Consider the following 24,942-nt stretch of genomic DNA (forward strand, 5'->3'; position numbering starts at 1 on the left):
TCATGTTATTGCAGTGACATTTCAAAATGCTCACGATATATATAGTCCCTGTAGTTGACAGACTTCCATCTAAACCAGGCCAACCAGCAGCTGTAGATTAAAAATCCATCATCTAATCTAACTCTAGCGCATAACAATATTAATTTTACATAATAAAATGCCAAATTCTTTCTTTAACTGAAACTAGTCAAGGTTGCAAATGTTTTTTTTTTGCTGTTTTAGCTAAACTATATGAATTCATTTACAGGCCAAAAATTTGTGCCACCTTATCTTTTTTTTTTTCTAAATAGAGGCCTCATTTTTTAAATGACAACTCGCACATTTGCATTTCAAGAGCTGCATTTTTTTTTTTTTTTTCTCAGACTCCAACTCTGACATTCTAAACACCGACCACACGTGTTAATCAAAGTCAAAACTTAATCCAGGCCTGATAAGACGCTGTATTTAACAAGCTCGTTTTTAGCAGCGGCTCGATCAGGTGAAATGAAGAGGAACTGATTGCTTGTGGTGATTGTGCTGATTACATTTTAAATTTAAAACTTTCCCCCGAGCACATGCCGCTGAACAGTTTTCGCACACAATGACATAGCGAGCTTTGTAAATGCCAGGGCCCTTATACTCAAAAAAGCTGCAGAAAAAAAAGCACTTTTTGATTTTCATTCTAATTGCAGTTACATGACAAAAAAAGAAAAAAAAAAGAAACCAGATTGTGCATAAGGACATAATATGTTGAGATCACTGCTCTAAAACAAACCAATTATTTACCAATATTCTGTGCAAAGGGTGTGAAGTACTAATTATTCCCTGTAGATTACTGGTCTTCATTCCAGGTCCTCCAGAGCCGCTGCCCTGCACGTTGGAGATGTCTCCCTCCTTCACTACACCTGATACACATGACTGTGTCAGCACAGAACTGTGCAGAACCTGATGAAAAGTGAACCACTCATTAGAATCAGGTGTGTTGATGCAGGGAAACATCACAAACATGCAGCACAGCGGCTCTGGAGGACCACTACTCTAGATCCTTTTTTTTAAAAGAGAAAACCAGTTTTCACATCGTACTTATGCACCAGTAATGATTAACACGAGTAACTCCATCCTGCTGTGTCTATCTTCATACTACAAGTATCACATTTTAAATCTGAAACTTCTTAACAGTTTCCTCTTTTGGGATTTCATTGTCTGAAAATCTGTGTGGTTTGACACCACATCCAGATATGTGTTGTACATATGAAACGTTAACTGCAGCTGTTATGTTTCTTTACTTTTGAAACCTTCTGTTGCTAAAGGACGGGTCATGCGCTGAATGCTCCTGAATGCTGACATCTCATGAACAACTGCCCACAGTATTCTTCATGCTGAAATGAATTCAGTCAAGTTGTTAAAGAAGAAAATCAATTGGCAGCACATTCCTTTTAAATCAAGTGGCACTTCAAGTTCACATGCCTCTATTTGTTAACTCTCTATGACTTGCTCTTTTTTTTTTTTTATCCAACGCAGCAAATGCAAAGCTGAACACTGAATTTGAAGAATATTGTCAGCAAATAGTTTTTTTTTTATAAAAAGAGCAGAATAATTCAAAGCAAAGAAAGTGCTCTTCTAACTGTTTTTTAAGTGCTTGAAATAAAACTATTTCTTGCTGAAGGTCACGTCAGTCAGTGGTGAATCAACGTGAATTCTATGAGTAACGTCACATCAGGAGATGTGTTCTCTCTTTAGCAGCTTCACACAAAATGTGTTTTTCGAGTGAAAACCCTTCACAGTCACATCAGTGAACACACTTCACTTCTGGAAACCTAAAACTCCTGCTGTCATGTTCGGTTGAGGTGCACAGATGTTTAGCTGCAGATCCTTGTTTTTGTCACCGAATTAAAAATGCAGTAATATCTTATTACAGCGCAACACACTTTGATGAGTCCTGTGGTCGTACACAACCTATGGAAGTGATAGCAAAGGGAAGAATAATTATAGTACTGATTATTATACGTCTTCTCCATTTTATTATTGTCAGTTTTGTAATGTTATATTTGTGACTTCTGCCATGTTTTAAAGGAAGTGAAGTCCCTTTATAGATGTCAGGGCCTACTCAATGCCCCGTCCATCAATCGAGGCATGCCTTTTGGAAACTCTCAAAATGGGAGCTGAAACCCTTAAACTGGAACATTTTGGAGTTAGAACAACTCTGGGTCTCGTATAAGTTGGCAAACGCTGCAAACTTTAGTTTGGGACCAAAACGACGTAAATCGAATCTATTATGTGTGAAAAATGGACTCTGCATTTGCTCAGGGGTGACAGGCGATTGAAGTTCTTACTGGAGCTACATAAATCTTTTTGTTTGACTGATTTTTCATATTGGAGTGGACGGGTCTCCCAGCATGCCCAAGACAGGGTGTTCAATGAGATGAGTTTAAGGGTAATTGTTCATAAACTGCTCTTGCTACAGTATTATATGTGGTCATATTGTTGGTACTTACTGAAGTTGTACTGAGTTTCTGTTGCCAACAGTTTTGATGCAGGTGGAGATCTCACTGCAGCATGAGTGAGTACTTTACATGTACAGTCACCGAGGCTCCGAGCTAATGGAGAGATCATGTGCTAATCGCATGTGCACAACAAGATTCTCAGGAACTGGTCAGCACATGGGAAGTAGTTATTGGGGCTGAGAGATTAGATGCATGATGCAGCTTTCTCCCTGTCACCAACAAAAGCTCACGCCTTAGATGAACATGTGAGGAGGAGAAGACGAGCTGCAGCACAGAAGATGTGAATGAGAGTATTTAATTTCCTCAAACATAGAAGGGAGCTGAGGCAGTTCAGACTCATCCAGGAGCTGCAGCTGCACACTGACAGTTTTCAGGTATAATTCAGGCTGAGTCAGGACATGGATTAATCACATGCTCCAACAGAACAGAACATTTAAAGGTAAAAGTAAAAAAAAAAAAAATGACATGATTCTACCACTTTTTAAACAGTCCTACACCCTTTAAGCCCAAGTTGTTGGAGATTTCCATCCACTCCAAAGCTTTTGCCCTTTAAGTCTCAGAATGTTCTTAAAAACTTATTATACAGCTCATGAAAGTGGGACATCACTGAAATCAGCTTTCTCCTGCATTGTCTTTGTTCTCCGTCAGGTTTTTTAATTGAACTTTCTGCACCAAAGTTAAATATTCTTAAAATGTGGCTGTATAGGGTGCAGGGATGCACATCCTCAGCTCGGTGCAGCGACAAGTCGCTCTTGCGCCATACATAAAGGGCTCCAGAGCAGAACACCAATCACGTCCTATCCGAAAGGTCTTTTGTAAGCAGTTATTAAAAAGACAATGTGCAACTTCAGAAGGTAGAACTTTAACAGATGTCTTTCCTTCTTGAACCTGCTGCTGTGACTGCTTTTGAATGCGTTTTGGAAAGAAAACTGCTGTCTTTTCTTACTGTAAAGGTGTTCTCTCTCTGAATTTTTGTTGGAATATAGCTCTGGACCATTCCAGGCTACTTTTAACCCTGCACTTACAAGGAAACCGCAATTAATATAAGCACTTGCAAATACTGACTTAAATCAAATTAAAATGCAATTTGAATCCTCTGATGAGATACTAAACCAGGGTGAACACCACACTAGGTGTATACACGTTCTTGCAGGCATCTTCTAGTTATGAAGCTGGACTAGTCAACTACTGAATGTAACACAAACTGTCAATAGATGCAAATGCAGTAGAGTTCACGGCCTCTGGTGGATCCGTCCTTTGATATTTATGATGAGATAGGAACTAAAGGCCATGAACTTTTCCCCTTTCGCATTTATTGACAGTAGTTTATGCAAATACGATAGTGGACGCGTAGAAACCCATAACAAGGAGGTGTCAACTGGAAGGAGATCTACCTAAAGAAGTTCATTTAATATACTTACACAGTTAGAATTACCCCACTCAGTCCCTGGGGACTTTCTTGACACTATTACTTAAGTAGAATTACATTTTTGAGTCTAGTCAAAGGCTTAAAATAGCAATTAATTTTGATGTAGCTTGATTGCCCCAGGTGGTAACATTAATTGCTAATTTTGCTGCAAACGGATATTTTGCTATTACTTTAAACTACTTCGATTTAAGTGCATACTTGCATGTTTATATTTGCATGTGTGATCATGTTTGTATGCATGTAAGACAGACATTCAAAAATACTTAGACCTTATAGACCTGCAGGCATCACACACACGCACACATACACAGTTTTCTATTCGTCCTTTTCTTTTTATGTCTGTATGTCTTTTACTGTATCACATTTCACCACTACGACACCTCACACAAATACTACAGCAAACACCACACGATAAACGCTGCACCCATCACTGTCTTGTCTTTCCATCACTCTTGTCCTTTCATGTTTTGGATTGGTGATATTTTTTTATATATATGCAGGCATTTGGGGAAAAAAAACTACTTTAGTTCACATTGATTTTGCTTACAGTTTTCATCTAGTAATAAAACCTTTTCCTTATTTCATAAGTCACTCAATTTGTGAGTGACTTGTGTTGATGTGAAATTAAGAAAGTTAACTTTCACAACTTATAAAAACAAGGAATCCCAAATAAAGGAAAACCATTGAAGTTATTGGGGCCTTAAAATATTCAATCCATCTTATTTTACTGACTTTATCCCAGCTTGTGATTGAGCTGTAATATTCATTATAAAAGCGTGTAACTCTAAAGATAAACCATTTAGACAAGAATAAAATCCTCAAAGGGACCTACCTTGAGGTCGAAGGTGTGAAAGTCATGGAACATTCTCTCTCCTGAGACCTGTGACAGAGCGAGAGGGATGAGACGTCAGTCATGATTAGACCACAGTGCAATTACAGAGCAACTCCTCTGACAGTGATTGATCAATGAGGAACTCCTTTAATGAAGACAAGGACTCCAAGGCTCCCAGGAGAAAATTGGCAAAAGTAAGAGGTGGGAATAGTTTCCCAGTCTGCCAAGGCACTAAGAGGATCAGCCTGTCTGCAGCAGCACTATTTCAGGGATAGAAATATGGTATGCACAGGTTTCTTGGCAGAGTCCAGTTAAAACATAAACCAACTGAGGCTATTAAAAGTTAGATGTTGATTTTGTCCATCATGGGCATTCTTTTCCAGCATATTTGAATCTTATTGCAATCTTATTCTTATCTAATCTAATCTTATTGTCAATCTTTTGACAATTTAGCAAATTAAATTTAAGAAAAAGGTCCTTCACAGGCAATGAAAACTGAAATTAAATGTTATTCTTAATTCATTTATTCTCGGGAAAAAAGCCTTTTTGTCACACTTTACGGATTTCGTATTCAATGAATTTTTGGCAAACATTGGGGCTGTAAGATATTCGATTACTTTTTTTAAATTTGTTTTAAAAGAGAGGGTCCACCTTTTTTTTCCAGTCTGGTGCCTTCATGTCACAGCTCTTTGGGAAATTTCACAGGATCATCACTGCTGATTTTTTTTACATATGAAGATATGTAAAAAAAAAAAAAAAGGCATCATGATATGAAAAAAAAGATAAATATCAAATAGGAAATAAACAACAACATAATTCTTTGACACATCATGTTCAGCTGCTTTAGAAGCCAGGAAACTAATTCTCCACATATAGAAGTCCTCGAGGATGGAAATTATTCATTGATGTTATGGAACGTTATTAAAAAATAAATACATTGAAAAAAATAAATTAAATTAAAAAAAGAAAAAAGAAAATCACAAACAGTTGGATCCAGAAGTGTTTGGACGATTACAGGGTTTTATAGTTTTGCTATTAAACATCACCCCAGTGGATTTGAAATTAAACACGACGTGATCAAGCTGTAGACTTTTGGCCATAATTTGAAAGCTTTCATGGAAATATTACCTTTATCAGTTAGGAATTAACAATTAAACAAAGTATCCTCATTTTCAAGGGCTCCAAATTATTTGAAGACCTTAACTGAAAGTCAATTATATCATTGCCTGATTACTTGAGGGAAAATGAAACATATGAGATCTGGGGTTGATCTCTGGTACTGGGATGGCATTTGGCAGCTTTTGTTTAACCCTTTATGACCTACCATAGCATATTTACATTTGTGCATGCTATACTGCCATTTTATTTGCTATGCATCAAAACAACCCATATAAGCCAATCTTTAAGAATATTTATGTTACAAGTCCATACTAACTAAATAAATTAAAAAGTGCAAATAATTACCAAAAAAATGTAAATCATTTTTTAATTATATACATATTTTTCTAAATACAGAAATCCCATAGCTAGATCCCTCAAAATTGTCAATGGAAAAAAGTAACAGAAGCCTTTCAAACCGAACACAGGAAGTTTATTTGGAATGAATTAATACTTTAGTTTTTGAGATATATAATTTTATATATGTGTTTAGATTGTTATTGTGTTCATCCGGCGCTGAAATCAGCTCCAAAACTTTGCTCACTGTAAACCATTTCGCGCGCACAGACTTTTGTGGATCCATAATATGTGTGTGTGTGGGCTTGTATAGTGAGTATGTAGTGCGTGTCTGGTGTGTGTGGGTTGTCGCTGAGTAATCTTTTGGGAAATATCTGATAAAAAGCATGAACAACAGTGCAAATTCAAACCGACTAGTTTCCCGGGGAATGATGTCACCTCCCTTTTCACGGGAAGTGGGGTGAAAAAATACAACCTGATTACACACTGACAGCGATGATGTATGTGTCAACGTAGGACCGGATCTTTAAATAACCCGCAATATCAATTAAGAAGATTTCTGTGTGCACAATTTCACTGGATTTTTATGCGATTTTCCCAAACGATTTAATGGATTAAATCAGCACTCGGGGCACACTAAATGCAAGATATGTAAGTGAAACTCTTCCTGTTTAACATGCAAAAATAATTATTGCTCTGTTTTATTTGGTTGTAATTGTACATACATTTTGAATTGCCGGCGCTCCAGCCGATCATAAAGGGTTTAGGAGATTTCAATGATAGTAAAGGAGGTCCTCATTAAGATGAAAAGAACAACATAAATCCCATGTGTCAACCATAGTGGAGGCAGTGTTATAGTATGGGCATGTATTGCACCGTGGAGTTTACTGATTACTAAAAAAGACAAGGCCAGTGGCCTTGTCTTTTTTTCCCCATTCTGTTTAGTTGTAGTTGCCCGATCTCAATCTAGCTTGTCGGTTAGGCAGAAGCAGAAGGCCCATAAATGAGAATCAACTGAAAGTGATGTCAGTGAAGGCCTGACAAAACATTGTCAGTGTGGAAACTCAATATTCGGTTTATTTGACTGCAAATTATTTTTTTATCTATATATTGAATAGGATGGTCATATTTATAATCTTGTCACTTTCTCCAACTACTTTTGTGGTGCTGCAAATAGAGGTGCCTTTGCTTAAAATTACTTGAATTGCTAAATAGTAGAGCAACCATGTTTTTTGTAAAACCCTCTTAAATTATGTATTATGCAAAATCCATTATGATGGTGTAAAATCATGAAAGGAAAAAGGAAAGAAATCTGAAAGAAGTCTGAGATATGTTTGAATTTAACTTCAATGAAAATGGCAAGAAAAGTTCAAACTTAAGCACAATCAGTTATTTTTGATCCTTTCATTATTTATAAAAATGTCCCATTTGGCTGAATTGGTATTTTATGATCTTATATGCAGTTTACCTGAATAAAAATTTAAAATAGAACACAGAATGAAAAAGACTATATAACAGACTATAAGTGTAAATAATGACAGTGATATAACAATGGAATATCTAGGCAATGACATTAAAAGCTTTGTTGTCATACATACTTGGATGCTTTTGTTTTATCATAGGGTTAAACAAAGGCGCTGTTTATCCTTCTGTTTCATGCAGACAATTTCAATTAGCATCACAAATGTGTTAAATATTGAAATAGGTCTGAGCTTATAAAAAAGGAGAAAAGAGAAAAGCACTCACTGTGCTGTTTGTTGTCATGCTATCTCTGTGCTGAATATAGACAAAGGACACGTCTCAACCCCACAAAGAAACAGATATGAAAACTGACTCCAGCTTGAACAAGAGCCTTTTCAGAATTGTTAAGTAAAAAAAAGGAATTAAAGCTTAAAGCAGTGATGAACAGGCCCTCGCACCCTTGTGCACGTTCAGGCGTGCTGCAGTGGAAGCGCTTGTATGATTTGCATGTAGATTCTTCAGGCCTGGACATTTAGCGGATGACACCACCCACGAGTCACTATATATCAAACCATTCAAAAGTTAAGGCAGAAAGTAGGAACTATCAAATATCAACCAATCAGATGAACAGGCAGGGCTAATTTGCACCAATTATGTTCAAGGAGTCAAAACTGAGTCAGATGACACTACCCACGACTCTCTATGTCATACCATTCAAACGTTATGGCAGAAAATAGGATCTATCAAATATCGACCAATCAGAAGAAGGGGCGGGGCTAATTCATGCCATTGAAGGTCAAGTGCTCAAAACTAAGTCCGATGACACCACCCAAGACTCTCTATGTCAAACCATTCAAAAGTTATGGCAGAAAGTAGGAACTATCAAATATCGACCAATCAGATGAAGGGGGGGCATGCTTTTTGGCATCGCCACGGTAAGGCTTTTGACTGAGAAAAGTAATGCTCATCGTCGCAGGATCGAGACACACATTTTGATGTATAACACACCTGGGTGCACGTTACGGTTCGGGCCGTATTAACCGCTGAAGAAATTGCATAAATTGCGCCAAAATTACACGATTAATTTAAAATGGCCAACTTCTGTTCGTTTTCGGCCATGGCGCCAAGAGACTTTTCTTTAAGTTGCGACATGATACAGGTGTGTACCGATTTTCGTTCATGTATGTCAAACCGTATTGTGGGGCTTGAGGCACGAAGTTTTCTAGGGGAGCGCTGTTGAGCCATTAGGCCACGCCCATTAATGCAAACCATTAAATATCAAATTCTTCACCAGGCCTGGCTTGCGTGCAAAATTTGGTGACTTTTGGGACACGTTTAGGGGGGCGAAAAGGCCCTCATTTCGTCGGAAAAAGAAAAACGAAACGAAACGAAAAAAGAAAGTAGCAATACTCAATAGTACGACGTTGTACTTTCTTTTTTTTTTTACTCTGTGAATGAGACTGGGCTTTAGACCACAATCCCTTGAGGACAATGTTATGTGGACAGAAACAAAACTGGAGAATTTGTAAGTCGAATCAGCTTGGTGTTTGCAAAAATTTCAAAGAAAACCCATTCCAGCTTCCTGTGAAATGTGAAGATTCAGCTGTGAGATTGGGTTGTTTTGGTACATCTGGCACAGGGTGGTTTGAATCTGAGCAGAGCACTATGAAATCAGAAGATTATCAAGGCATTCTGAAGCGAAACATACTGCTTAGTGCTGAAGAGCTCCTTCAGTCACAAGCCAGGGCTCCCCCAACAGGGTAATGACCTCAAATCTAAATCTGAAAGCACCTTGGATAGATAAGAGAACAACATTGTACCATTCAGAAGTGCCCTAGTACGAGTGCCAATCTAAATCCAGTTGACCATAAATGAGAAGAGCTGAAGCTCTCCGTTGAGAGATCGTGAACACTTGAAATGGACAAACACAGAAGCTGAGAAGTGACAAACTGTCATTAAGAGCTTTGCTGCAGTGATTGCCATAAAAGGTTTGCTACACAATGTCATCATAGGTAATGTATTACACTAAAACAGTATATGCAAAATCAAAACCACCATAAATGTTATATATGTCCAAGAAAGATTTAATTTTTTAGTAAAAGTGAGTTAAGCCTGGTTAGTCACACATTGGTGGATAAATTATGGTTCATGTAAATTATCAAGTAACATTGTAGGAGCTCTAAAACTATTGAATATTGGAAAAACACGACTTATGTTGTGTTGTACTTTGTGGTGCTTTTAACTGTATCATACAAAAAAGACGGAGCACAAGGGGCTCTTAAACATGACTTGCCTCAGTTGAACTGTCACAACCTTATTGTTAAAACACCAGAGAACAAGGAAATCTGGCCCTTCAGGCAAGCGCTTTATATGCCACGGTGTTAAAATTCATGTTTTGATTTAGCGCTATAATATACTCCCTGCAAAAATCTGGACCGCCTTGAAGTCTAACATAACATAAGGAGGGAGACATTTGCTTTCTGGTCTCTCAGAACATATTTTGTACATAAGGATGAGTGGGGCGCAGTCAGCCCTTCTAGCGATGCCTTTGAAAACTACTTCTATGTTTCCCCGTACCAAACTTTACAGGAGAAAGCCACTGGGGACAAACGTGCAAAAAAAAAAAAAATGAAGCAAAGGAATTTTTTGTCTTTGTTTTGATAATGACAAAGAACAGAGGCCCTTAAAGAAGATTGTAGAAGTTTTTAGCACATTGTTTTACTGGAAATCAAAACACAATATTCTAACTGAACAATGTTATTGGGCTATAGCTATACTATTCAAAAACTGACATTTTGGCAGATCAGTAGATTAAGTGAATTGTGTTGTATACTGTAGAGCAGTGGCCCCCAACCTTTTCTGTACCGCGGACCGGTTTAATGTCTGACAATATTTTCACAGCCCATTCTAAAGGTGTAGCTGATGAAAACGAAATAAAATTAAGTGAGACGGATGTAACAGAGATAATCCGGTCACTTTTCAAAATAAAACATAATTTTCGAAAAAATAAAATAAAATAATGGAAATTGTAAATTACCTTTAATAAGAGTATTTCTATAAATGTGTTTTTATGTTTGTTTTCTCATTAACGTTATTTAAAGCCAGGCTTCTATTTTATTTGTTATGTATTAAAGGTATAGTCTGTAATCGTATTCAAAAACATTTATTGTTATACTGGGTGAAATGGTCCTTCCATCCTGAGAGTAGCCAGTGAATAATGTGTTCAGAAAAAGGAAAGAAAAAAATCCAACCTCTCTGACAGCTTTAATCCTGTAAAAACTCTGACCAATCTGTTTTTTGCGGTCCGAATGAAACGGATTGGTCAGAGGACCAGAGGATTGGCAGGGGGGAAAGAACCAATCAGATGCCTTAATTTTAAGTCCCGCCCACGCCCTCCTCTGTCCAATGCGCGCACCCGTCACGTCTCTCTGCCTCCAGCCCCCGTGTCCACTTCCCACGGGTCTTCCTCGGCTCATACTGTCCCAGTACATTTTGTTGAAAATGTGCTGTCCAAAATGTCCTGGAAAACTCGACTCCTGCAAAGTTTGTGGGGGCGTGGCTTTGGACGGATCGCTGATGGGAGGGGGAGGAGGGGGTGGGGCTTAGAGGAGGTGCCACTTTCAAATCTTGCTAGCTCTCCAACATCAGGGACTATACCTTTAAGGAGACTGATATTTAGTGCTTTTATTTTGAAGGCGTCTCACCGAGACCTTGTAAACATCCGGCGCTTCGGACTTTAACGGTAAAAGTTTAACGGCAGTAGAAAGCGATTGCGTTTACATGCAGTCAATAACCCTTTTAAAACCCGAATATTGGCAATAACCTGAATTGTTGCCATGTAAGCACCAATAACCCATTTGAATAACCCGAATTTGCTCATATTCGGGTTTTTAAAAACCCGAATATGATCCCTGGGTTACTCCTTTTAAAACCCGAATATTCGGTCATGTAAACGCCAAACGGAATATCCCGATCAAACGGAACATGAATTTGTTTTCTGCGCATGCTCTGTTCACAAGGAATCCTAGTCTTTTGAGTCCAGGAAGTTCTTATAAACATGGCAAAACGCAAGACCACGCCACACTTTTGGAGTGAGGAGACTAATCACTTCATGAATGTAATGAAGGATATGAACATTTTGGCATTTGTAGACAGTAGAAAGTACCGGGATAGCGAGATTTACAAGAAGGTGAGCGAAGCAGCATTTGTTTTGAATTTGGATACAGGAAGAAGAAGCGAAAATGACGGTAATTGCGTCATCACGTTCTCCGCGCGTCGCTGGTTTGATCCAGATATCCCAAATGATTAATTACCATGTAAACGGAATATTCCGAATGTTTCAGTAACCGGAATATTAGCAATAACCTGAATTTTGACTGCATGTAAACGTAGTCAGTGTGTCTGCAAGACTAAACGAGTGTCAGGAGTGCTAAAGTGTGCCTAACTGACACAAAAAGCACCTGGCTGATAAGGGGCACAAGGTTTGTTTTCTTTGCAAATTTTATGCTGTATTTATTTCCAGCTTGAGTTTGGTTGTCATGGTTACTGTCATGTATTGTGGTTAATGGTAGCTGTTATTACCGACCGAGCGAGCAGCTGCGTCGGTCTGTATTTAAGTTAAATTAAACTTATATGAATGTAGAAAGACTAAACCTATTTTATTTGATTCCTTTATAGCTCTTACGGTGTGTTTGCAGTGCATTTACTGTACATCCAAGGAATAAAAACATTGTGAACCATCCGTTTGAGAGTCAACCATCATCAGTCGGGTATGCTACAGAAATTATTTTTTCTTTCTGTGCGGCCCGGTACCAAATGACCCACGGCCCGGGGGTTGGAGATCACTGCTGTAGAGCACAGTGGCACATTTGTAGTGGTAAAGGCATTTTAAGCTCCATAACTTGGACTGGTTTCGAAAAGTGTCTTGTACAGTGTTTTTGTATAGGTTTAAGGTGCAGAGGACAGGAAGAAGAGAATGTTCAGAGTTGTTATTGCCTGAAGAATGAAACATTAAACTGTTACAGAGTCTGGTTGTGCTGGGCTGGGATGCTCAGGAACCTTAAACACAATGATGTTAGGAAGAAAATGCTCTGGGAAACTACCTAGGACCATGCACAATTGGAGAGACTTTTTGGGGGGAGACAGAGAGACATCCATGATCCTGTCTGCTGTGCTCTCTACTCTTTGAAGAGTCTTGCAGTCAAAGACAGTGCGGTTTTCAAACAAAACGTGATGCAGCTTGAAAGAATACTTTCATTGGTGCTTCTTTAGAAGGTGGACATCATAGGGTTAGGGAATACGTGATCGTTTTAGTTTCTGCAGGGAATAAAGACACTGTTGTGTCTTCTGAATACTGTGGTGTAACTCTGTTCTGTGTTGCATAACTTCTTCAGATTTTGCATCTCCTGTCGATTTGTTTCATATTTGTTGCTTAGGGGATCACTACTATTGAATCATCAGTGAAAGTGATTGGGAATACACCTTGTACCATAGTGGGCTAAGCACGCAGCCCTGTGGTGCTCCACCGGGGCCTGGGAGTCAAACCAGGAACCTTCTTACTGTTAGACACCAGAGCTAAACACTGAGCTAAACACCATGGAGGCCGATACACAAAATGCTATTGATCCTAATAATACAATTATTTATTTAAATTCATTAGTCACCCTCTGGCTTTCAGGAGATTGTGGAATGAAGTTACACAAGAGCATTATCTCATGGTAATGTTTGGTATTGGATAGTTTAGGCTATGCAAGGCAGGTTTATTTGTACAGCACATTTCAGAAGCAAAGTTTACATACTGTAAATAAATATGAAAAATGAAGAGGAAGGAAAAAAAGGTTGCAATGCAGTGGCAGAGTGAAGAAAAGTTAGTCTCCAGTAGGGGTGTAACGATACACTAATCTCACGATACGGTACAATACACGATATTGAGGTCACAATACAATATTATAGCAGTATTTTTTTTAACAACCTTGAATGAGGAACATATGACTAGAATAAATGGTATTTTATTTGAAAGACACAAAATACAAAACAATGCTGTACGTTTGCCCTATTGGTACAGTTTGTAATGCTTTATAACTGTTTAAGTTTTAAAGAGAAAGCCAGGCCAACTATTTTCCACAAACTGAACTAAAAGTAAATATCAGGTTTGCATTATTTATCTTCAGTTTCATACAAGTACAAATATTTTGCCATATAAAATATTTTGGACTATAATTACACTAGTCAGCTTATCTGTAGTTGTTGTTAGTATGTTTTAGATTGGGCGTAGTGATACAGCACTAGGTTCTGTGTTGATGTTCTAAAATCCTACACTGTTGAGGGACATTAAAGTACACTGGAACTCACGCAGAAGTTGTCCCGTGTTTATCCTACTCACAACCCGAAAAAGGTTTAATTTAATAAGGTAAGGCTTAACTCTACACCATAAGATTTTGGTCCGCGCGGTCACGGCCGCGGCCGGATGCGCGTTACTATTCAACATAGAATAGATTAATATAACCAATATCGCGATACATTTTTGTCACCTCCACGACACGTTTCGTGACGTTTTTGTATCGCAAAATTTCGTGGCACGATATATTGTTACACCCCTAGTCTCCAGTGAGAGCCAGTAAAGTCAAAAAGTTAGCCAGCTCAATTGCCCAACTGATCACTTGGAAAAATCGCTTGACACAAATTGTAACGTATCACATAATGGTACTTTCCCAATTTTATCCAATAGCAGGAGCTACAGGAGACATAATAGCTTTTGATAAGTTGTGAGGAATACTGTGCCTTTCAAATTAATCATTGTGCTCTTTCTTTTAAGTGACTCAACACTTGGCTCCTCTCTGTAGCTTCTCTGGCAACAGCTTCTATGTCCACATTTTACTGCCTTGCCATCCACCCGTGTTGCTATAGAAACCAAGCCCAGTCACCCAACAGTAGCAAGGGTACAAGATCTCTGTAAGTGTATCAAAGTGGATGGATTATAATGGAGTCTGCTGTGCAAGCAGTCTCTGAACATAATTGCAAGTAATCAGTACTTGGTGTGTTACACAGTATGGGGCTGCCATATTTAGCTGTTCAGTATGAAGTGATTTTTGTTGACCTCTGAAGAGGGAATCGGAAACAAAAGCACAAGCATGTATGAAAGAAGCGTGAAACTCTAAACACGATTGCTCTGATATCAACTACCCATTTAATATGATATACATTTAAGGTCAAATCAAATAATGTCCTTAAATAAACGTGGATGTACCCTGTGGTGGTATGCATTAGGTGCAGATGTTCTCATTACATTAAGTGTATGTTATTGATACAAATAAGTTAAGACTAAAGTAGCTTCAGGCAACCATAAAATAATTTAGTGTAATAACTACGGCCCAAAGAAAAAAAAAACAACCAAACTTTACAATTTCCACTGTATTTGACTGAGAGAAGAATCTGTCACTTTGGTAGAATAATTTACATCTAAAACATGTATTTGTACAAATTTAAGCTGTGATGCTTAGATGGTTTGATTTGTGATTGAAATGCATCTTAAATATTGGTGATGACATGATCTAAAACACTGTGTTAAATATTTCAACTCTATAACTGTTGCTGATTGTGTCTTTAACAAAAAACATTTTCCTGCCAACAAATTAGCATAACAAATGTGACATTGAAAGCTTTCAATTACTTTTTTTTAATGTTATCCTCTCCTTTTTCCTTTCTACTGATCACTCAAAAATTCTCACAGAGTGAGCCCCATTTAATGATTTGATGGTAACAGTGAAATGGGCCCCTGAGAGCTTCAACAGCTGAAAAGAGCAACCATTTGGCCAGTGAAGCTGCTTGCCTCAGCACTTGCACACACACTTTTAAATGTTTCACCTGGAACAGCTTACACGAGGAACGCCCGGAGGGGGTGGGGTTGGCAAGATGCTGGTCCCGGGTATATATGGTCATTCATCCCATTAATGAGTCATCTCACTGTATTTAAAAGAAGTAAGATTTGTATTTATTTATTTACTAGTTTCTCCAAACTGGGGAATCCCAGCTGTTATCATGCAGTTTATGGTGAAGGTTGGCTAAAGTTTACTGAGTAACAAAGCATTGGTATCCAGGTATCCAGCCAAGTGGAGCTCACTGCAGCTGATATTTGCTAGCGTGTGCTGAGACTCCAGGCGCCAGATGCTTAAAACGGCGTCAATCCATGACTAAAACCCATGAATACACACAAAGAAAGAAATATGCAGTCAAATCGTTTTCACCTTTATTTATTAAAAAGCTCCGCTGCTGCCTTATCTGGAGATAATCAAGAGGGAGACACAGATGGAGCATTGCTGACCTTTTCATTTTTAAACCTTTTTAAACAGCCATTTGAGGTCATTGAAGTGGTATATGAGCCACCTCTAATCTGGAGTAAAACTCTAGGTACTTTAAGGAACTTTTGCAGTTTTCAGCTCAGCGGGTGGAGTTTTACTCACTTTTCTAACACTGTCCCTGCTCAGTCACTTTTGTTTTTCTATTCCATCATTACTTTTTTGAGTTTCTTATCCTCCTGTGACAAACATCCGCTGTAGGTCTGTGACCTTGTTTTATTATTGTACATGTGTGACAAGAGTGAAATGCAGTTGTCGTAAGAGATGACACTGGAGACCAAAGTGTCTGGTTAGTTTTTATTGACAGTAGCAATGGGAGATTGTAACAGCTAGATGATATTTCCTAAAAGTAAAAGAAATTGAATCTGATCTTTTAAGGTGAGAAGACGTGCTTGGTGCTGCTTTGAAATCGCAGATATCCTTTAACGTTACTAAACCACTACAAGGATAACAAAGAAAGTCTTTACAATTAAAATATTTCGTATGTTTTCTTTAACGTAATATTTTTTACAATTATTTTCCCCAGACATTCTCACTACAGAATTATTAGTTCAGCTTTTATGCTCCACAGATCTGGAACAAACTTCCAGAAAACTGCAGGAACGCTGAAACCCTCAGTTCTTTTGAAACAAGATTAAAAACTAATTTGTTTACAGCTGCCTTCGATTACATTATTTAAACTATTCTACTTTGAACACTGTTAATTTTAATACTCAATTGTAACTCTGGTTTAACTTTTCTTTACTCTGCCACTGCTACTTTTTTTCCTTCATCTTTCAATTAAAGGAGCATGAGGCAGGATTGAGGCAGGATTTATGAAAAATATTTGTATACATTTTAAGTTTTCTAGTAATAATGTCATATGAAGCGTTCCAAACCAAAAAGAATGAGCCCTCTAGTGTATCTCTCCGTTGCCTTGAACAGGCTGTGTGCTGCAAAATGTGCTGCAATGCTGGGGCCGAATTTTCCGCGCTGTCCTGCGGATGTGACGTCACATGACGCTGCATGCGCGTTCTCCCCGTTCTCCCGTACCGGCTTCACTGTTGGCTGCAGTACCCCCGATGGCCGTCGTGGTGAAGGGTGGCGCTAGAGAGTCTAATTTCTTAAAAGGAGCCTCATGCTCCTTTAATATATTTATTATGTAAAGCACCTAAAATTGCCTTGTCGCTGAAATGTGCTATATAAATAAACTTGCCTTGCCTTTATAAATACCAGTTATTGTCTACAAAAAGACATATCCATGATTTTTATGTATCTAACCTCCTGGGATACCTGTTGGATATTTAACTTGAGAGAGATCAGTGGAAACAGAATGAACCAGAGCTCAATTTTGAGCTTCATGGCAAACGTTCTGAATACTTATGCACAGGTGATATTTATAGTTTTTTATTTTTTATAAATTTACAAAAATCATAACAAAACTTCTTTCATGTTGTCATTATGGGGTATTTTGTGTAGAATTCTGAGAAAAAAAATGAATTTATTCCTATTATCAATAGGGCTTTAACATAAACGAATGTGGGAAAAGTGAAGCGTTCTGAATACTTTCCGGACTGATCGTATGCTCCACAGATCTGGAACACTTCCAGAAAACTGCCGGAACGCTGAAACCCTCAGTTCTTTTAAAACACGATTAAAAACTAATTTGTTTACAGCTGCCTTCGATGAAATTATTTAAACTATTCTACTTTGAACACTGTTAATTTTAGTACTCAATTGTAACTCTGGTTTAACTTTTCTTTACTCTGCCACTGCTACTTTTTTTCCTTCATCTTTCAATTAATATATTTATTATGTAAAGCACCTAGAATTGCCTTGTCGCTGAAATGTGCTATATAAATAAACTTGCCTTGCCTTTATAAATACCAGTTATTGTCTACAAAAAGACATATCCATGATTTTTATGTATCTAACCCCCTGGGATGCCCATTGGATATTTATACCTAACAAATCAAAACCCAATCTTTGAAGATAACCATTTTACATTTACATTTGTTGTTTAAACAACATATTTTGTCAATCAGGGAAGTCTAAGAAGAATAAAATAAGCTAGATGGAACTCATCCAAGCTGTAATCTTGCATATTACACTGTATTATTATATAAGTTATACGACAATATGTGTGACGTTTGTTGCTTGTGCAGCAGAGGTTAATTGCACTGTCAAAGCCTGCACATGACTTCAGTTCTTCACACTGAGCACTTTCTTTTAAGGCTGCAACACTTCCTCTGAATGCCAACGTTCTTCTTTATCTTGGCCAGTAAAAGCACAACATGTTCTCATTTTCCACACACTGACAGTTGCTCGAGAGGCCTAATCATCTGCTTTCAACAAAGCGTGTGCGGTGCAGGGGCGCACACTTTACCACCATTATGTATGTGAACGTACAAACTGCACCAATAATAAATGCTGGAAACAGAGAAAACATCATTCTACAGTGACTTTGTTAAAAGAAAAAAAAACTTCACTACTACTGCCATTTTAGCAGACGCTTTTATCCAAAGCGACTTACATCTGAGACACACACAATGGATAGAAGACAAAGTACAAGATAGTCCTTTTCAATAGACTTGAATTCAAGATCAGCTTTAGGAATGCTGCACCTCTTTCTTCTATGTATTCACACTTCTTTGCATGCATTTCTATTAAAGTATTTTCTTTTTCAATAGAAGTGCTGCATTTGGCTCCTTTTTTTAAGGCTATCATTAAACCTACTGTATTAAAGAAAAACATCAAGCTAAAGCATTGAAACACTAATATAAAGCCTCCAGAACATACAAAGGTTTGGCACTGCCATGGCTACTGTACATGTTTCCTGTCAGTACTCTTCATCTTTAACTCAAAAGGGAAAAGCTCCTGACGTAAGCCTCACATGTGACGAGCGAGTGAGAAAGACGTTAACAAGTGAGCTGCATGGAGGTTATGATGATGCAGAGGATTATGGCAGAAAACCGCCCCGGCTTGAGTAAATGGACATGTGCGACTGCTATGAGGTTACGGTACGTCAGAATTAGACAAGATCTGACTGGATGAGGGTCAGTGAGATCTGGGAACCTGTTGGTTGAATGACCATGCCTTTGGGACGAACCATCAATATTTATGGGTTTTCAGGAGTCAAGTGATATCTGGATAAGATATCCACCACAGTTTGCTGTTAACCAGCCCCCCCCCCCCCCCCTCAACCAGGAGGTTGTCAGTGTCACTGCAAGATGAATAAAATAACCTATTCAACCAATTTCAAGTGCAGTTTCAATGCTGTGTGAACACATACCTCCTTGCTCTATTCTAAATGTCAACCTCCTGGATTTATTCATGTAATAGGTGTTTAGAGTTCATTATTATACCCTCTGGGCTATATTATTTTTTTATGAAGATGGCCACTTTACCCAAAATAACAGCTGACTCCAATTGTACATGTTGCTTGTAATGCAGTAAAACGTTGAGATTTGATCTTGTTACCTGGGAACAAATGTTTAGTATATAAGAAGGATAGCATTTCATGCTGTTGCCGTACAAAGCCGACTGCAAACGTCTTGCGAGCTCTGTCCCAGCCACAGTCTATGATGTTTGTGTAATGATATCACTGGCTTCCTCACATGCTTGAGTTGCCTCATGAAAGCTCTTACGCAGACATGGTGGGGAGATTTAAATAGCTGTGTGAGGATATTGGAACTATATGACATTTTTCTTTGCCTAGGAAATCCAAATCTGTGATATTACCATTTCAGGGGTGAATGGATTTAAAGCACGATAGACTGATAAATCTCAGGACAGGGAGAAATAGATGAATCTCAAGTTATTTACCCTTTTTAATTGGAAATGTCTGTCACAGAGCAGCAAGCCGAGTCCTATTCCAGGCCATTATCTGTCTGCCTTGATTATTTGAAGGTATTTTACGGAGAGTGATGTGCTGAATGTCAACGGTGACTATTGAATTTATTGCTGCTGGATTATATGGGCTTAACAATATAAATGCTGAGGAGTAAAAAAAAAAAAAATCACAAAAAGGTCAGTCTGTTAATCACAGCACTTCATTTAATGTTTCACAAATGCACAGATGAGAATTTATATGATTTCTCTTATAAGCAGTCATTCACTTTCAAGCTAAACTCATAAGTTTGACAGCCTCTCAGAGTTTACGTGATTTATAACCCATCAGTTATCATCAAACTTTTGTGAAGTGTTAACGATTACGAATTTGCAGTCATCACTAAAAGGAATCGGTGTATTTTTAAACTCCCTGCACAAATGAGTTTCATTTGAGAAGCTCTTTTGTTGTTCCTTCACGATCCCTGGAGTCATGTCATAAGCTTGTTACTACACTGAGCTCTCGTTTCGTGGACGTCATCTTTGCTGCGCTGCCAGTCTGTGACACTGCGACACCGCTGAATCACAGGATATCTCAAACTACAAGGACCAATCTTACACCGTTGCAGTGTTAACTTCTTAAATTAAAACTTGCAGATGGAGTTTTTGGAAAGACTGCCAATGGCTGTCTGGGGTTTTGAACTATTCTCTATATCTGTGTGAGACCCAAATGGATGCATAAACCTCTTGACATAATGTTCTTCAGTTGAACATCTTCCACAGTAAGTGCTCATTTATTTTGGGTGTACACTTTGGTATGGAAACTTTCACGTTTTTTTTGTATGCCACAGAAACAAGAGGGGGATTGCAAAGAATACTTTGATTTGAACACATGTAGTTCACTCAGAAAACATTAAAGGCAGCACTTTTGTCCATATGTACATCACGGATCTCCTGTGGCCGTGCTTGGCTGTCTGCTAAAAGTCTATGGCAAAATTAGAAAAAAAGGACCATTTGCACCATCTGCCACTTGAGTTGAAAGGTGAAACTCACATGCCAAAGGGCTTTGGGAAAAGAAAAATAGCACAATGATCACAGCATACTTCTCCCTCTGTGTTTACCTCTGTGGCACATTTCTTGGTTGAATTGGCCTTTTGAGAACAGTGTGGCTGAGTGACGGAGTCCGTTCTTGCGTATTCATATTGAGTATTCAATGACAGACACGAGTGGAAAGTGCCTGTTTCACTCTAAATGTGACTGCTACTGGATGGGAAAATATCAATGTGCCGTTTTCTGAGGAGGAATCATTTCTTTTCATTTATTTTTTCCTATGGAAGAATTGTCTCAACAAATATAGGATAGCTTAACATTGCATTTATCCTGGACAAGATGATTTATAACGCCTTTGGTTAAACCACTGGCTTTTCCTTAAAGCAACCAACACCCTCTTGACATTTCAGTTGACAGTTTTTCCATCGCAATGTTTTAACAATTGTCCAATGATTGCAATGAAATGTGGTATAAACGGTGCAAATCTCTAGCAAGTGATGTCCTTCATTTTACTTTTGACCAAATATGTGCAAAGAAATGGCATGGAATGCGGTTAAGTAAGGCCTGCCAGAGCCACTGGTATGGTTGTGGAGTCTGCGATTTCAATGTAGCCTGACATCACAGAACAATTTCATATAGCTCATGTCTGTGTGAACTATGATCATCGGTGCCAAGGAAAAGGAAGAATATGCTCCGCAACAAGCTGATATTCAGCTAGTCCAAGACAAGATACCCATGCGTCAGTCCTCTGTGTAAAGTGCTGATGAAGTGAGGGACTCCACTTTGATGGTAATTTGAGCACAGACACTCAGTCGAAGATATTTCATGAGGCTTGATTTTGTCCCTTTACATCTCTCTCAAAACCTCCCCCCTCCAGAAACTTTCCAACAAAGTCAGTGATCATTGATGCAATGTGTCATATGCTTCTGACGGTTTGATTGTTTCTGTGTTTTCACAGAGGAGCGGCGGGAAAAGAAGGCTTCGTGTGTTGCTCAAGGTCCTTTTAGATATTCCCCATCCCACATCTCCCTGCACAATTAATTTTATCTTCAGGGTATTATCAAGAGGGGGGCTGGCAAAGCAGCATGACAGAAAAACGGCCCAGAACCCCAAGGCCCAGGGTGGGAATTAATCTGTTTGACAAGATCTCTCACAAATGATTTGTCTGGCATTCCTTCAGTTGGATGCTGCCACTACCCTTAATGTCTGAAGGGTGAAGAATAAGTGTGTTTAAGACACAGTGGAGATTGAATGTAGTCAAAGCACTGAAGTGAGCAGTGATAGAATGTTGTCGATGTGTTGGACATTCACAGACGCAAGAAAAACGAGTGGGTGTCGGGCATTTAGGCAACTTCGGTGGCTTGCTTGTGGAGTAAGCCTCGCTCTGATCAGCCACGAGTTTGATCCTAATACGACCATCTGGTATTGATTATAATTTTCTACAAAAAGCAGAATTTAGCCCAAAATCAGTCCGCCTCTACCACAAAAATGGTTATAGGCCTGTCGGACTTCTGCTCTCAAAGGTATTGACATCAAACAGACATGTGATGCATTATCTGGGATGCAGAAAATTAATCAAAGTAATGATTGAATAATTATCTCAAGTGCAATTAATTAAACATGCCAATGAACTCATCTTGAACAGCTGTCCTAGCTGCACCACTTAATCACTTGTGAGAATTACCCAACACAAACGGAGGACGCTGAGTGCATGCAATAATCTCTGCAAAGTGCATTGTTTACAAACAGCAATTAATATCACACCGTGTATTAGCGGGCTAAGTGACTGCAGTGCACTTCTGTAATTGTACCACGGAGAGTTGGACTTCTTCCCCACTCTTTGCCTCAGACACCTCTCGTTAAGACGAGACTGACTGCTGCCAAGCAAATCACAAAAACTGGCATATATTTACATGTTTTTTATGACCGAACCTTTTCAATGACCTGAACGTAATTTACATGCTCAGCCTTATTCAAAGCAAGGTTTTTTTTTTATTTCTATCCGTCATGCTGTGAACTGGATTTATTTCCTATTTCAGCCTGGGAATGTATAATAATTCCCGACGTGTTTGTTGGCAAGCGCTGCCTGACAGTGTAAGCTCAGGGTTTCTTGGAGGAATAATCACAGCTATGGGAATGTGGTAGTCTGTGGCATTCGATGATGAGGTAATTTTGGGCATCACATATACGGCGGTCATGGTCTGTGAAGCCTGGCGGTCGCGGCAGACTTCAGGAAATGGTCTGTAAGGTTCTCTCATATGAGGGATCTATCTTGGACGGACTTGCAACAAAGAATGACGACTGACCATAAGTGGCACCGGGTAGCAGAAGACCAGAAAATGTACAAAAACACAAACTTACACTTTGTATGTGGTCCTTTTATGAGTTATGGGTTATTGATTGAAATAACACTGTGGATCTGTCACTTAGTTAAAAAATTGCTATTGTTCTAAGAATATGAAACTGTCTAGTTTGAATACAAAAATAATAATTAGCATATTTATTATCTTTTTAATACACTTCACAGTATTGTGCATTTCGGTGAAGATGGTTAAGTGAGAGACAGTAGCTTAGTTCAAAGTATGTTACTCACTCTTTTTTTATTTTGAAGTTTGTAAGACTCATATGTATAGCATTAAAAACCAACAAAACAATAGTTGGCTCAAAAAGTAGAAAATGGTTACACTCAGCAATGTTAAACTGCCACTCCCTAACTTATCAAAAATATGTGTTTTTATTAAAAGGGATAACACTACAGTCCAAGGGATAACACTTAAATTATGTTTCACAGAAACATATGTGAGTCTTTCAAACACAGCTTAAAGGATCCATATGTCCCTGTTTTGAATTTGGTGGAGATAACACTAGTCTCTAAAATGTGGTTTTAAGGTTTCGAGTCCAGAAACCTCTAAGAAGGTTAAATCTGCCTCTCCGGTATATGCACGTTCTGAAATCTTGGCCACAAAAGTGGTTTCAGCGTCTGAAGCTTAAACTCTCACTAATGCCTGAGAAAACATAGGGCAAAGCATCCAACAGGAGCAGGACAGCACACGCAGTGGACGAGCAAGGTTGGTAGACTGGAGACATGCTGTGACTTCTAACCCTCTCTCAGAGTGATCGTTGTATATGGAAGTTAAGCTGGACTCAAACGGCAGTCTTTGTCTTTTACTTCTGTGGATTGTGATTCTGTGAGAGTTATGATAAAAGCTGCAGTTTGGAAAGTTGCTTGTAAGTTGGAACTTTTAACATGTAATTTAAATTTGGACACAGGTGTGAGCACTAATCTTGGTGTGTCCACTGGGATGTGGATAGTTTTAAAAAGAAATGTACATAATGAGCATATAAGGAGGGGGAAAGCTCCAAACACAGAAAGTTAAAATAAAGGACTGTACTTGTGAACTTTTTCCAGATTTAAAATGCTGCCTAATTGATTTGAACATTACAATTTAACAACTGACATAAAAATGCAAATGATAATGGCAGTCATGCTTGCTGCAGAACATGGCATCATAGGATTTTCTTTTTGTTGAGGGGTTATAGGCATGAAAACTAAATTTAATCTACAAAGGGAGTGAGTTTCACAATTTACAAAAAAAAAAAAAGCTTCCCCAAAATTTTCCCTGAAATCCAAATATCAGAATGACTGCTGAGACATTTACCGCTTAGTTGAATAAATATAAAACAACCTGCAATCTTTGAGCCAAAGAACACGTTCATCTAAGAATGCTGAAATGCTGGTTTTATCCAACATGATCAATGCAGCTCTCCATCAGCTACCCAGGCAGTTTCAGGACCAGTCCCACTTTGATTCATGTGACCAAAAAACTGCTAACACTGGAAATAAGCTTCTACAACACAAAGGAGCAACAAGAGGGACAGTGTTTCCTTTGACTTCAACATTTTATTTACTGAAAGTCCATTTGGACTGATGATGCGTTATGGACAGAAGGAAAAAATAAACTGAGGAGAAAAAATGAATGTAGTTGAACTAAAGAATGTATCATCAAATTAGAGGATGTTTATTGTTTATTTATTGAGATCCCCATTAGCTGCAGCAGAAACTGCAGCTAT

The 24,942-nt window shown here is 38.4% G+C and overlaps 1 protein-coding gene across 11 annotated transcripts in view; it reads right to left on the reverse strand.

The window, feature by feature from the left end:
- LOC133419940 (receptor-type tyrosine-protein phosphatase delta-like) overlaps window positions 1-24,942 on the reverse strand; it is a 441,109-nt gene that overhangs the window by 201,556 nt on the left and 214,611 nt on the right. For all 11 annotated transcript variants that reach the window (XM_061709430.1, XM_061709428.1, XM_061709424.1 and 8 more), the window contains exon 8: window positions 4,745-4,792. The gene's annotated coding sequence lies outside the window, so the exon portion shown is untranslated. The remainder of the gene's footprint in view (window positions 1-4,744; window positions 4,793-24,942) is intronic.

This window comes from Cololabis saira, chromosome 20 (assembly GCF_033807715.1).
Source record: "Cololabis saira isolate AMF1-May2022 chromosome 20, fColSai1.1, whole genome shotgun sequence".
Lineage (NCBI taxonomy): Eukaryota > Metazoa > Chordata > Actinopteri > Beloniformes > Belonidae > Cololabis > Cololabis saira.